Source organism: Coptis chinensis, chromosome 8 (assembly GCF_015680905.1).
Source record: "Coptis chinensis isolate HL-2020 chromosome 8, ASM1568090v1, whole genome shotgun sequence".
In the NCBI taxonomy this organism is placed as follows: Eukaryota; Viridiplantae; Streptophyta; class Magnoliopsida; order Ranunculales; family Ranunculaceae; genus Coptis; species Coptis chinensis.
In genome coordinates, this window is record NC_141463.1 from 29,912,602 (window position 1) to 29,918,809 (window position 6,208).

Sequence of the window (6,208 nt, forward strand, 5' to 3'; positions counted from 1 at the left end):
CTTTGGTTTTGGGGGATCTGAGGGTACAAACTGCATATGACCCAACTGACGCACAACCCTCGCAACATTGTACTGCTCGACATTATCAAGAAAGCATATAAATCCCTCGAAAAATGCTATTTCATCCACCGGCCGTGTAGCTCGGACTTCAACATAGGGATACCATTCAACCTGTCAAATAGCATATGATCGAGGAAATTAATCATTAATCATATACTAATAATATTAATTAATAAATAAAACTATTTACATACAAAAATGCTTACATCGGTACAAGTCATATTATCAATGGTGGCTCGGGTATACTTCAATCGGTTGTTGTGCTAGCATAAAAAGACCGAATGGAAGTTAGCACGGGACATGCTCAAATGATAGTCCTCATTTGGGTATGGCTCTGAACACTAGGAAGTACTCATAAATCCATGCCTACATTAATATAGACACCGAAGTTAATATTGTAATAGATAGATAAAATTGACATTTAAAGAAAAACAAAAAACTAATACACGTAGGAGAGTGAAATAGCACGAAACACCCTTCACCTTGGCACTTGTGGCAGTCCAAGACCCTCGCACAAGTAAGCCCGGTAAAGGCTGCACCCCACGCCGTAGTCTCGATCTCGGCAAATTTCGATCTCGGATAACAAACGGGAACTGCAGTTCAGGCGATGTCGGTGAAGGCGGTACATCCAAAGAAAAATAACGGATAAGCTCTCACAAAAAACTGCACCTCTTTTTGGGTTGGACGCCTTCTTCACAACAACCCTATTTTCATCACGTAAATCTTCATCTCTTACCTTCCCAAGCATTTGCTTCATCAAGAAATCCATCCTAACTTTGGAAGTGAACTTATTGGATTTCATCTCCGCATCTATCTTATCCATGGGTATGCCAAGATTTTTGTGGAGGAGTCTTTTTGTCTGTTCCAAGGTCAAATCAGTGTCCCCAGTCACTGCTTTGCCTCTAATCGAAACTCCTAAGAGTTGGGAAACATCGTCCAATGTGATTGTCATCTCGCCCCACGGCATATAAAACGTGTTGGTCTCTGGATGCCACCTCTCCACAAACGCAGAGACCAACACAGGATCCTGATGCCTGTATACACCTAAGACCAGAGCACATAAGCCGGTCCTTTGAAGCTCCACGTGAAAAGTAGAACAGTTTGAACACTCTCCTCTGATATCCCATTGTACCAACTTGTTTAGGTGCCCATGGCACTTCAACACCCCTCGCTCCACCTAAAACAACAAAAACTTAGTATTAATGTATGCACAAGTTTCGTAATACAAAATTTAAATACTAATAGACACTATATGATAATATTACCTGCCCTCCCAAACATCACGAGCCCACGTGCCGTGATAGTCATACAACGGATGTGACACACAAGGGCCACCTCCATAAACACCTCTCTTGAACTCCAAGTCATTGTTAGACTTTCTCACAATATTCACTGGAGGTACAGGTACATGGACTTCCTTGTCATCCTCGTCATCCTCCTCCTCCTCCGCGTCCTCTTCCTCCTCGTCAGTCTCCTCTTCTGCATCATCAACACCCTCTTCTTCACTATCAGCATGACTTAGAACTACACTCTTCCCATGATCCATATTTACATCATCGTCATCTACATCTACATCTACATCTACATCTAAATCTACATCTACACACTACCAAAAAAATGGGTTTACCCGACAAACGCCATATAGAATAACCGACGGCTTCGCGGTGTAGGAAGTTCCTGCAAGATTTTGTCCGTCGGGTATAATCCGGCCATCTGTCGGGTATAATCGGCGATCTCCCCGGGTACCTCCATGAGTTATTAACTGTTGGCATATCTCTTCCAAACACCAGGCCCGCCCAAACTAATTTCACTTCCTACCTAAAATATTTGGTAAAACTAAAATAACAAAAAAAAACCCCTAAAATTGTTATCCCTCTCTCACTCACGCTTGTTGTAACCGCTTCACTGTCTCTCTCTTTCCCACTCCAAAAAGGTACACCCACTCTATCCAATCTCAAAATGTCAATAATTCTCCCTCCCTTCCAATTGGCCATCTGACATATGAAATTAGATTCATTATTTTTCAGAAATCTAGGGTTTTCACCCCTTTTATTTTTGTTTCGGGTAATTTCCGTTCATTTCAATCCAAATTTCTTAGAAAATTTTGATATTGAAATTGATTTTTGAAAATTTTCATTTTGAGCTTTGAATTTGTGAAAATTGTTTACATTTGTGAAGATGAGAAACGAAAGTCCGTGAAATTGAAGATAAGAACCTGAATGCGGTTATTATTTTCGTTTTTTATTGCCTAATGTTTATACTATTTCTACTACAAATGATGTTAATGTTAATTCTGAAAATGATTGTTCCAAACCGATTGTTTTAGTTACTAATGGTGATGGTATTGGTGCTATTGGACTTACTGTTCTTGTCAAGGCATTGGTTGGAGTGGGGCTTTCTAATGTTCATGTCTACACTCCTCAATCGTGGGTTTTCTTATGTTTTGTTTGATTTTATTTGTTTTTAGTATTTTGGGTTTTGAGTTGCTATTGATTTGATGCAGTGATCTATCGGTTTGGTACTTTCGATGTAAGCCTTTTGAGACGCTTATGGTTAGTCCTATTGAGATTAATGGTGCCACTGCTTATGAGGTTTCTAGTATGTTCTCATTTCCTTGTATGTATTGGTGATTAGATTGAAAGTTCATTCTTGATTTAGGATATAGGTTAACACCTAATTATAGTTACTTTGGTAATTCTAGATAGTCAAGTGTAATAGAGGCTTATTGTATTTAGGATTTTGCTCTAGCATCACAATTATATTGTAATTGATTGTTTATGCGAAGGAAGTTGATTTGGTTTTAGGAAGATATGAAGGGAAGGAGTGCACTTACGATAATTGTTGGTTGAAGAGGCAAGCAATATTCTCGTCTTTCTTGTTATATCCAAATGACAATGATGGAATTTGCATTGCTTGTAGTTTTTCTTGCCATGGTGTAGTCACAAGGTATACCCTAATACCCCCCTTTTCCATTTTTTTTTTGACAAAACAGAAGAGATTGCATACAATTCCATTGACTTCGATACTAAACAGCAACAAAAGTAACACAGGAGGACCAAAGCTTTACAATGGCAATGGGACCCTAATACCCCCCTTTTCCATTTTATCAAAGTACATAGTGTACATGTTACAATGGGTTTTAATGTTGTTTAGTAGGATATTGAGTTTGTAAATGAGAACTTTGTAATTACTACTAGCTTTTAAATTTTGCATATGTTTTTTCTAATAATGGGACTTGGCTTTTAACCGATACTCATCTTATCGCCTTGCATTGGGTCATTGTAGCTAACCTGATTCACTTTCACTTTCACTTTTCAATTTCCAATTTATTTAAGCTTCAAATACTTACTGAATGTGCAGAAAGAAGGGGACATAACTATGTGCTAGAGTTGAGAAGGCTGGAATTTAGACGTTGAAGCATATCTTCTGATGATCAAAGATATATTGTTTTTCGCGATATCATAGTAATGTCATCAATCTCTGACTTTTTTAGCAATCTATTTCCTTGTAGCAACCTTGAAGATTTGCCTGTGCAAAATTTAGCATTGACGTTTACTTTTCACCGTGTTACTGCCATTTCAGTAGCTTTCTTTTAGTGTTGGATAATCTTGTTTTTAATTTGCAATTTATTTTATATGCTGAAATAGTGATTGCCCACTCTACCCTACCGTCCAACAAACACTTAACAATATAATGCAGACTCGCAACACACTCAAGAACACTGAACTTTACCACACATCTTAGCAAGCACCTAGAACACAAACTCGTGGACAATGTGGTTTCCTCCTAGTTCAAGTTACCACATTCTCCTTATATATATATTTTTTCTTGTTCTTTACCTGAAGTTCAAGTTAGTACTACGCTTTGTTAACAGCCCTTCTGCTCAAAGTTTTTGTTTTGATATGATGGTATGTATTATATTTTATATGCAATGTCAACAAATTCATGTAAGACTGTTCATAAGCATTTGAGTTGAACTTGTGGTGGTTGCTTTTATTTTATAATTTTATTGATTCATTTTTGTTACATTGACGAAGATAAGTGTGCCCTCCATAGATTTGAACTCATTCTCTCTTAACATTTGAAAAACAACTTTTCATGCTCCAAGCATATTGAAATGAGTGTGGAAAAGTGAACAAGTATTGTCTAATTAGTTACTCAAAAATAGTTAGGATTGCTCACCTTTAAGTACTGACTCCCTTGCTTCTGAACAACAGAAGAGTAAAAGATGGTTTAGTTTACATAGCTGCATTATAGATACATTTAACTTCAAAAGTTAATAGTTCTTTAATTAAACACTTGTTTGATAGAGAGGAGATTGAAGCGATGAGCACCGCAAGGTCACAGAGTGCAGGTTGAGTCTTTTAAGGGTTACTCAAAACAGGAGATATCCGAACTGATGGAAAATATGCGCAAGTCGTATGAAGACCAGCTCAACTGAATAACTAAGATGGTAAATTATGATTTCCCTTGCATTATATTAATGTTTGTCGCTCCGTTACTCTTTCCCCAATCTGTTTACTCTTTGTTTTTTGGTCTAACCTGACATCTCAACTTCATCTTTTTAACCAAATTAAAAGGCATCCATTGACTTGCTAATGCTTTTACGTTCAAGGGGTTTAGTTTACAATGTTGGGTTTGTCTTTTTTTGTTTTAACGATAGAATCAGTTGTCCGATAATTTCATTAAAAAAAATTACATAGATACCAAAAGGCTTGCAGAAAGTTTTCTCATTCTGTTTTTAGTGTATTACAATGACACAGAGATGCCTCATAGAAGTACCAAACCTTGTGCTTTGCATATAAGCACAAATATCTTTTTTTTTGCCAATATTAGTAACTCTGTAAGTATTGATAAACATTAGTAATGGTGACTAGTAGGTATTGTCTTATTAATTGAATGCTCTTGGATTGTTGAGATATTGTGTGTGTGGAGTGTGTTTTGAGCATCTTGAAGGAAGATGATAGTAAGCTGGATTATTTGAGTTTCTCTAGTCTTTGGGGTTTCAAGTCATCTATGGTCTATGACAAGATTTTGTAGAATTCTTACTCCTTTTACATTGAGATATTATTTGTTTCTTCCTTCCTTTCTTTCTATTCTACTATGGTTTGTGCAGTATATTGTTTTTTCACTATTGCTAGCTGTCAACTGCTCCGTGTGGTTTCTTATATATAGTTTTGGTTTGCTCGGTATTTTACTTCAAGCATATTTTATTAGAATATATCATGTTATTGATAGAATCACGTTACAGTAGAGTGCTTAATGATTTAATCACCTAAAGCCATTACTCCCATTAGTATTACTGTATTTTCCAGTTTTATGGTGAATCGTGTTATATATTAATAATTTTTTTTCATTTTGGCTACTTTGCCCAGTTCACCTATCTTGTACAAGGATCTTGATGATGGACTCCAAATGATTTTTGTTCGAAGTTAGAATTTGTTCAATGTCAAGCTACAACATGCACTTTCGCCCTTGTAAGCTTTTTAAAGCAATATTGTCTCATTAACATATAACATTTTGTTAAAACTCATGTAGTCATTCCTATATTTTTACTAATATATTGGTTGTTCCATGCATCTTCGGGTTGGATTTTCATGCGTCTTTGTTAAATCCTGAAGCTAAATCATTTGAGTCTTTTCATTTTCTAGTGAAACAGGAAATCTGCATATTTCTAATCAAGTAGCTAAATCATTTTAGGCATTTGGTTATGGTTAGATGTACTTATGACTGAAATATGAAAATATACGTTCATTTGTTTAAACTTTAAAGTTCTACAAATTGTCATTAAATCAATTACGGTTGTTGTCTAAACATTATTTTTTCTTATTTGGGGCCGTTAGGAATTAGCCCATAGGCACCACTTCTTTTTCTGCGAGAACTACTGAAACAATCATCTTTTGAACTCTGAAGCACATTATAGTATACTAAGGCCTCTTCCTGAACCTGTTGCTACACCTGTATCTTCAGCACCACCATTCACACAAACTTTTTAATTTTTGAACTTCTATTTGGCAGGTTAATATGTGACTGGAACGGTAGAATAATTTGAACAATTGCAGCAACAGTTGAGGATGTCATGCTAGTGTAAGTTCCTTCTGTGTATGATACTATTTGGCAGGTCAATATCTGTATTTTTCTGCAGTGC

At 36.3% G+C, this 6,208-nt stretch overlaps 1 long non-coding RNA gene across 1 annotated transcript; it reads left to right on the forward strand.

The window, feature by feature from the left end:
• The first annotated feature begins 2,599 nt into the window (after positions 1–2,599).
• LOC147480988 (uncharacterized) lies at positions 2,600–5,475 on the forward strand. Its single transcript, XR_015206368.1, has 4 exons — positions 2,600–3,006; positions 3,421–3,524; positions 4,371–4,513; positions 5,436–5,475. It is a non-coding gene; the product is annotated as an uncharacterized LOC147480988 (long non-coding RNA).
• Positions 5,476–6,208: the final 733 nt, after the last annotated feature.